At 40.0% G+C, this 9416-nt stretch overlaps 1 long non-coding RNA gene across 1 annotated transcript in view; it reads left to right on the forward strand.

Moving 5' to 3' along the window:
* Window positions 1-9416, forward strand: part of LOC121877630 — a 52400-nt gene that overhangs the window by 20121 nt on the left and 22863 nt on the right. The window contains exon 2 of the long non-coding RNA XR_006091030.1: window positions 2792-2828. This is a non-coding gene — a long non-coding RNA (uncharacterized LOC121877630). The remainder of the gene's footprint in view (window positions 1-2791; window positions 2829-9416) is intronic.

The following is a 9416-nucleotide window of genomic DNA, read 5'->3' on the forward strand; positions in this document are numbered from 1 at the left end:
GGTTTACCTGGGGAACTGTTATTGAAGCTTTACCTGGGTAACTGTTATTGAAGCTTTACCTGAGTAACTGTTATTGAAGCTTTACCTGGGGAACTGTTATTGAAGCTTTACCTGGGGAACTGTTATTGAAGCTTTACCTGGGGAACTGTTATTGAAGCTTTACCTGGGGAACTGTTATTGAAACTTTACCTGGGGAACTGTTATTGAAGCTTTACCTGGGGAACTGTTATTGAAGCTTTACCTGGGGAACTGTTATTGATACCTTACCCAAACTGTTATTAAAACTTTACCTGGGGAACTGTTATTGAAGTTACCGGGGAACTGTTATTGAAGCTTTACCTGGGGAACTGTTATTGATACCTACTGGGGAACTGTTATTACTTTACTCAGAACTGTTACTTTACCTGGGGAACTGGGAACTGTTATTGAAGCTACCTGGGGAACTGTTATTGAAGCTTTACCTGGGGAACTGTTATTGAAGCTTTACCTGGGAACTGTTATTGAAGCTTTACCTGGGGAACTGTTATTGAAACTTTACCTGGGGAACTGTTATTAAAACCTTACCTGGGGAACTGTTATTGAAGCTTTACCTGGGGAACTGTTATTGAAGCTTTACCTGTCGTTGGTTTTGTGTTGATTAGAATGTGAGGAAAATGGGATTTTTTTTTTTTTTACTTTTTTAATTAAATTGATGGTAAAAGGTGTATTTCTCCACAAGTATTTTGGGTAGGTGATTACAGGTGTGGCGGGGGACAGGTGTGGAGTATAGTTAAGGGGCACGTCATTACAGGTGTGGGTTCAGGTTATTCCAGGTATGGGGGACAGGTAAAGGGGCAAGTCATCACAGGTGTGGCAGAACAGGTAAGGGGCAGTTGTTCCACCCCCCTCCTCTCTCCAGCAAGCACTGATGGATAACAACCCTCAGGTATAATCCAGCCCCCAATCCATCAGCCCCCCCCAGCCTCCTAGCCCCCCCAATCCCCCATCTGTCGCTGCCACTAAATTTGCCTACCGCGTTGATAATGTAGATAACAGTGTAGATCCTTATCGTCTGTGACCTCCTCCTGTCAGATGATTACTCCACTATTACCTGACCATTACTCCGGTACTCCTCCTCCATTACAACTCATAATCCCCCCCTTCCCTCCCCTCCCCAGTCCCCTCTACCCTGCCCTCCCTCCCGCCCTCTTCCCTGTCTCTGTTGATCAAGTGCTGATCTTATCGTGGAAAATCTTTGATCACTTGACGATCAATCTTTTTATCTCTCTTACCTCCTCCTCCTCCTCCTCCTCCACCCCTCCCCCATACATACACCTGTACATGCATTATGGTAATGGTTGCCCCCTCCCCCTCCCCCCGTGTAAGGAGGATGGACGGCCCAAGGGCCACCTAGGCGTGAATTTGTTTAAGGTGTAGAAGCTGTCGCCAACACAACAACCACACCTTGAGTTAACGAGCTGCATGACCCAGTGTCAAGGAATAGTCCGAGAAGACCGGACAACTCGCCAACTGCACTGGCTAACCATTATCCCGGAACACGATCCGCAAATCGATTAACATCCAGGTTCCCAATTACTGCTGGGTAGACAGAGGCAAATGGCGTAAAGAAACTTGCCCATTGTTTCAACCTGCCCGGGGATCGAACCCGGGTCCACTCGCTTGCGAGGCGAGCATGCATTTCATCCCCTATTATGTCAGAACCACAAAATTAAAAAAAGAACTCGAGGAAAAATATGAAAAAATATGTTAAATTGCCACCATTCTCACCTAATGCTGCTTAAGTATTTAGTGTACAGTCACAGTCAAAAAAAAAGAACTATCTATACAAAATTGGGTTGAAAAAATATGACACATTGGACGAAAGATTTTGACAACCCTACCGAGACAACAGGAGTCACAGTGTTCATTCTGAAATTCATCGATCACCCATAGTACAGATAGTTTTTTTTGGGGGGGTGACTGTATATGCCAGGTATTGCCAAGTGTATAGGGAATTTTGACCGTAATTGTACATTCTATAGTTTGGACCAATGACAGTGGAGGAATTGCAGGGGGGTTAATGATCTACAAGGTTTCTCATTGGTCACAGTCAATAACCATGATGTTGACGAGAATTTATTTAGTAATGCGTTGACCAGTGACCACACCTTAGACCAGCTTGGACACACACACACACACACACACACACACACACACACACACACACACACACACACACACACACACACACACACACACACACACACATAACCGTGGTTGAGACAGATGGTAGATCCGAGAAGTATTTTAGTCGTATCGTATATCATAGTAAGATTAATGATGAGTGTGTGTGTGTGTGTGTGTGTGTGTGTGTAATAACAGGTATGCGGTCGTGTTATAGTGATAGTGATGAATATGAGGTCATGAAATGGTTGTAGTTGTGGTTATGAGTATCTGACGATGGTAGTGAAGATATAGTGCTGTTGGAGGAGCATAATGGTAGTGGTAGGTGGTTTAGGTTTTATGGTAATGGTGGTTGATGATCGTGGTAGGTAGCGTTGTTTGTGGTGATGGTGGTAATTGGGTTGGATAGTGGTGGTGGGTGGCGGGTGTGTGTGTGTGGCGGTAAACAACAACAATAACAACAATAACAACAATAGTACATGGAGGCCCTTTTAATACATTTAACGGACCGTCCTGTATATAACGGACTTCTCTCTCCATATATTCCGCTAAATAGAGGTTTCACTGTACATCAATTTATTTTACATGTATTTATTCATTTAATTAATTATTCTTTTTTTTATTTCAGAGTGGATCGTCTTCAGCCGCTGTGACGTCAACTAAATGTGAGTGAAAATTATTGACCTAATCTTTTATTTTATTATTAAGTGTGTGTGTGTGTGAGTGTGTGTGTGTGTGTGTGCGTGTGTGTGTGTGGTAGTGTAGGTCTTGTAATTAAGGTTGTAATAGTAAGTAATTAATCGTTGTTAGTGGTGAAAATTAACAGACGTACTAGTTTAATCGATCACAATATAGCGATAGGTCTCAGTTGGAGAGGTGCAGTCCCCTTCACTAGTGCGTTTACAGGGGCTCGACATATAAACATTCCACAAATCATTATCTTTGAAATATATATTTTTTTAATATTGTTTTAATTTGATTCCATAGTATGTTTATTATTATGAGTTTCCTTCCGTCGAATGGAAACACACACAGGGCTGCCACACTGCACAAAACCTGACGAGCCCCTGTAAACGCACAAGTGAAGGGGACTGTGCCTTGAGAATACGATTTTTTATTAGTATTTTAATGATTAGATCCTTGTTGAAGTCACGCCGGAGGTACCTCAAAGTGTTTGGTACTTAGACGCCAGATGTGAAGGAATATTTATAGGAGAATCGATTCTTATTTTAAAACTTGAAATTTATTTTAGTGCAAAACTAGAAACCTTTTCTCAGTTCAATCGATACTAACTATAGTCATTACTTGTTAAACTATAAACTACCAACGAGATAATAACGAAGAATTTAACGATAATTGGCCTAAAACACGAAAGATTTGAGTGAAAGTGCAATAGAGGCGAAGACGCGTCATCCTCAACTATACTATTACCTGGCCAGAGTCGTGAATTCACCTGCACACCTTGATTACGTCAGAGACACCTGTGATTAGCTTATATTGGGAACTAACCTTTATTATATGTTAATGCCATCGTCTCCTCTCTCATTAATTTAAACCTGATATATGCAATATTGTTGATTTATATTGGTATATTTTTTTCAATAATAACTATGTTACTGGAGTGAGTTGGGGGTGGGGTGGTATTTGGGGTGTTACAGGAACCAGGATACAGAAACACATTAGCCTTCAGGTTAGACTAAATACAGTTCTGGTTACATAATTCAGTGAGTAATCTCTATGTATGTTTCAATCTTTCAACACTTCTCGATTTATGTCTTAATATTATATAAAATGTTGTAATAGGTTTTAAGTTCAGCTAAATATCGTCTAGCTTCATAATATTAAATGTTTTTCCAATATGTTTTAAATTTCAGTTTTCTTCGTCATTGGGAAATTTTAAAAAGAAACTAAAATATTACGGATGATGAAATTTTAATGTTTGGGTGAAAATAATGTTGATAAAAATTATTAATAGTTTTTATAACGTTTTTGCTACTTTGTTAGAAATTCTTTGATATATGACAAGTAAATGTCTCTACGAACTTTTTAAATGAATCTTCTAAACTTTTGAAATGAATCTTCGAACTTTTTGAAACGAACTTTTGAACTGTTGGTCTTACCCATAGATAAATATGTAGTGAATCAGTGATGTTCGGTACAGCTTCGAACATCAACACCAAGACTCATTATCTCTAGAAATATCCCCTGATAAATATAATACATTTCTCTTATATAAATAATCCTCACTAAAGTAACGTAATATAATAAATACATAAATAAAAACGAATATCATGACGTGTTTTCCCATCACGACCCAACAAAGAATTATGAATTTCAACAGATTAAGTCATTATATATTATTATCTAATGAAACTATAAGAACTCATTAACCTGCATTATGTATCTTTCATTATATATCTTAATCGTATTATGACAACCTTTGATTTTCCCCTCTCGAGGTTAGTTCCGTGTATTGAATTCATCTGTAGTCGTGCATGTAAAATCTAATCCACCAAAATATCCCCGAATGAAATGTAAACAAAATATATTTCTGTTGTTTATTATGGAGAAAATTATATTACCGATCTATGTAATACTAGATAGACTTTATATAGATAACGTCAGAGTCTATATTACACTCTTATTGAAGGAAGTATTATAGTTTGGTATATTTTTCCACCATTGCGGATATAGTCTTATTAAATAGTGTTTATATAGGAAGAATATTGTTATGTAATTTATATATATCTGTGTTTCCTTGCCACTATAATTTATATATATCCAGATTAATTTATATTTATGATGTGTATAACTTAAACTTGAGGTTATATGAATTTCTTATGTGATATATTAGAAGTGTATGTTAATAATAGAGCACTGAATAATACCCCACTAAATCACTGAATTTATATAGTATTTATAATATATTTCGTTTATATTATTTAAATGAGATAAATGTTTAAATATATTATATCATTAAGAAGAATTATATTTAAAAATTACTCTTATTAGTTCATATAAATTACTGAATACAATTTTATTATGAAGGAAAATTGTAATTAAAATTTATTTCATATTTATTTCGTTATGGTAATTTTAATATCTTATTTAACTAAAACATCAGTACACAAGGGGAGGGGGGGTTAATTGCCTAGTTACAACCCAAACGACCGTGAACCACCGAACGAGCTCACAATATACCATGTTCCCTTGAACCTACGGAATTAACAAGACAGGTGATATCAACCTTGGTGTATAAATTAGGAGTGGCTGATTGGCTATTAGTCCGTATAATTAATATCGGCTTTTATGTGATTATGAAGCTTTTTTGTTTATGCTAATGCCAAGCCTGCAGGTATAGGTAAGGAAAAAAGGCGGTGAGGTGAGGTGGTTGTGGTGGTGTGGTGAAAGATTAGTGCTGTGATAGTGGTATGGTGGTGTGGTGAAAGATTAGTGCTGTGAAAATAGTCTCTCTCTCTCTCTCTCTCTCTCTCTCTCTCTCTCTCTCTCTCTCTCTCTCTCTCTCTCTCTCTCTCTCTCTCTCTCAGGTAACACGTGTCACCTGGGCCACGTCATCAGTGTCAGGTGACGACACAACGAGCGTCTGATAGTGAGTAGTGACTTAACACATTGAGGTTAATACAGGAGTTATTTTTGTGTGTGTGTGTGTGTGTGTGTGTGTGTGTGTGTGTGTGTGTTTGTGTTACCCCACCACCACCTCCTTGCCCCACCCCGTATCACCGCCCCCATATCACTGCCACACCCACCCCATGATTACACCTGATGATCCACACCCACCCACACCCACATTCCTCCTCTGATGTGGCTCATACGTCAGTCATCACTGTTATCTTGATATCATTATAATTATGCTTTTATCTGACTGAGGGGTACAGATAGTTTTTTGGGGGTAGACTACCACTCTTGCTGGGGGATAAGTTGGTCTCTCTCTCTCTCTCTCTCTCTCTCTCTCTCTCTCTCTCTCTCTCTCTCTCTCTCTCTCTCTCTCTCACCTGAGGTAAGATCCTGCCTCGTTAGCCCAACATCTTGAAGGCAGAGGCTGAAGTGTGTACGATTTGTCATCTTGTTCTTTATGAGTCGACGAGGGGAAGTAGACAGGTTGTTGTATTAAGTCTGAAGAAATTGATTAGTGATGCATATCAGTCTCTTCTCTGAGGCTAGTATGAGCGTTAGAACGATATACAAGTGAACCCTCCATATAACGGACTTTTATCTCTATAACGGACTTCTCTCTCCATATAACGGACTTTCCTCTCCATATATTCCTTTAAACAGAGATTTAACTAAAGGTGTCTCAGAAAATTGTACACACACATTATACCTGAACAGATTTACATAGTGTCTCAGTAAAATGTACACACACATTATACCTGAACAGATTTACATAGTGTCTCAGTAAAATGTACACACTGCTTTACAAATAGTCGTGTAGGTCGTGTGAATGGCTAGTGTTATAACAGAAACACCGTACAAATCTGTAACCTAGTGTGTACGTTTTTCTGAGACACCGTGTATAATAATAATCATTCTAAAGGTCATACAATAGGAATGATGATCTAGTTTGGTATGATAAAGGATGATTGTAATTTAATCTGTTGACTTGGGTCATTCTGGTATTAATGAATTATTCGCCAATGTAATGGAACTGGTGGCAAATTCTGAGTGACTTAATAATCTTTTTTTGGAGCTGTGAGAGATGTTTTGGTGTGTTGGTGAGAGACAGTGAGAGATATCTGGGTGTAGTGGAGATAGTGAAAGATAGCCAGGTGTGATGGAAACAGAGTGACAGTGGGGAAATTCCAATGGCATTAGATGTTTATTTCCCCCATATAAACATCAAATTACCTGTGTTTTCACCTTAATATCAAAATCCAGGTGTGTGGGATACCCTGCCCAATCAACCACCTAAACACGAGTGGCATTTTTCGTTCGGTGTTGAATCTAAAACACAAATGGTTACTGTACTGTATTAAATTCTACCTTCGTAAATTATTAGTAACGCAGTGTGAGCATCTACGATCGCTGAATACAAGTGAGGGACCTTTTAAGACGAGAGTATTTTCACCTTCAGGAGTTGTGTGTGTGTGTCGGGAGGGGTTATGATGATACCTGCGTGTAGGTTGTGAGTGTGGTATGGGTTATTAAATGGTTGTGTTTTTATTGTTTTGTTTTGCATGATCTTTATACACTTCAGGTGGTTAAGTGTTTTGTAAATTTGGTTTGGTTCGTATGTTTGCGTCACACTTCTTACCTGTCTTCTTCTCCTCCTCCTCTCCTCTTCCTCTTCACCTCTCCTCCTCCTCCTCCTCCTCCTCACTCCCCTTCCCCCTCCTCCTCTCCCTCTTCACCCCATCCTCCTCCTCCTCCTCCTCAGTGTGGTGTGTGGTCTAGGTCTTCCCTGGGGTCATACCGCCTCAGCTTTCCCCAGGGCCAGTATCCTCCTCTGATTTTTTTTATCTCTCATACTGAACCCTATGAAAACACACACACACACACACACACACACACGTTAATCATACCTGAGTTTCTTAATTAGATATATTGTCTATATCTGTACTTTTAAAGAATCTAGACTGTGTGTGTGTGTGTGTAATAATAATAATAATAATAATAATAATTAACGGTTTATTGAAAGAGCTTGGCAGCCAGAAGGCTGAAAATATACAGTCACATATTTGGGGAATGGATTTCGAATTACAAATAATATACAAGTAACATAAGTGATACAAATAAGATATATGTGTGTGTGTGTGTGTGTGTGTGTGTGTGTGTGTGTGTGTGTGTGGCAGACAGACAGGTCAAAGGAGAGGCTTAATATTTATATCAGGGTTTTTATGCCTATGAGAGAGATTTTGTCTGTCTGTCTGTCTGTTTTTCTCACTTTCTTTTCTTAATTTAATCATCCACTCCACTAAGACCTCTTCTACCCCCCCACTCACTCTCCACCCATTTACTCATCCTCCCCACTCACACCACTCATACCACTCCACCCCTTCACTCATTCTCCCCACCCACACCTCTCACCCCCACTCATACCACTCCACCCATTTACTCATCCTCCCCACTCACACCTCTCTTCCCCCCACTCATCCTCCCCACTCGGCCCTGGATAAGGACGGCCCCACACGCTGCCTTCATTACTACCCACCGTAAGTACCCGCCTATACTGGTATATAAAAAATAATAATAAGTACGCTGCATAACCTTGATTTACGTTGATTGTGTTGGATAAGTTGAACGTCGTCTCATTTGCATACAAGAAAATGAAAATAAAAACGTGTTACCTTTTGGATTATGGCCATTGTCAGCGAGGTCAGCTATCGTTAGTGGGTGTTAGGTATCGTTACTGGGGTTACGTATCGTTAGTGGGTGTTAGGTATCGTTAGTGGGAGTTAGGTATCGTTAGTGGGGGTTGGGTATCGTTAATAATAATAATAATAATAATAACAATAAACGGTTTATTAATAGAGTTGCAGCCGGTGGCTGAAAATATACAGACTTACATTTGATTTAGACATAATGATATAATATGCATTGAATACATTTACAGGGCTGTACAGTACATAAATGAGGAGTTGTTTATTATTTTAACAATAGATGGGATGGTGCTGTTCTTATATCTATCGGTGCGGGCTCTTATGGGCTGAATTTTGTTGTAGTGGCGGACTGTGCGAGGTGGGTGGGGGCTACAGGTGGCAGGAGGTGGCGATGGCGAGGGTGGTGCATTAGTTGGCTGCCAAACCTTTCCAGTGCTTGGTGGTGGAGGTCACTGAGGAATGGCATTTCCAGGGTGGAGAGAGCGTTGATGTAGCCGGAGTATTCTGCGCCGAGCATGATTCTGCAGGCCCTTTTCTGTACCTTATCTTGCCGACGTTGTTGGGTGGAGTTGAGAGAAGACGACCCGGCTGGTGACGCATAAGTTAATTTGGGGAGAATAAAGGCGTTGTAGATGGTCCTCAGCTCTGACGTGGGTGTCCCAAGTGACCTAAGTCGTCGTAGCATGTAGAGACGGTACGAGGCTGCCTTGACTGTGTTATTTACATGGGCCTTCCAGTCCAGTTTGTTGTCTATAGTTACACCCAGTAGTTTGGCAGACTGCACCAGCTGGAGAAGATGGGCACCCACTGTTATTGCTGGAGCTTGCACTGGAGTGGTGGCGGTATTGATGTGCATGACTAAGGTTTTGGTGTGGTTGATGGTGACCTTGTTCTCCGTAGTCCATGCCTGTAGCC

This window comes from Homarus americanus, unplaced genomic scaffold (genome assembly GCF_018991925.1).
Source record: "Homarus americanus isolate GMGI-L3 unplaced genomic scaffold, GMGI_Hamer_2.0 scaffold40919, whole genome shotgun sequence".
Taxonomy (NCBI): domain Eukaryota; kingdom Metazoa; phylum Arthropoda; class Malacostraca; order Decapoda; family Nephropidae; genus Homarus; species Homarus americanus.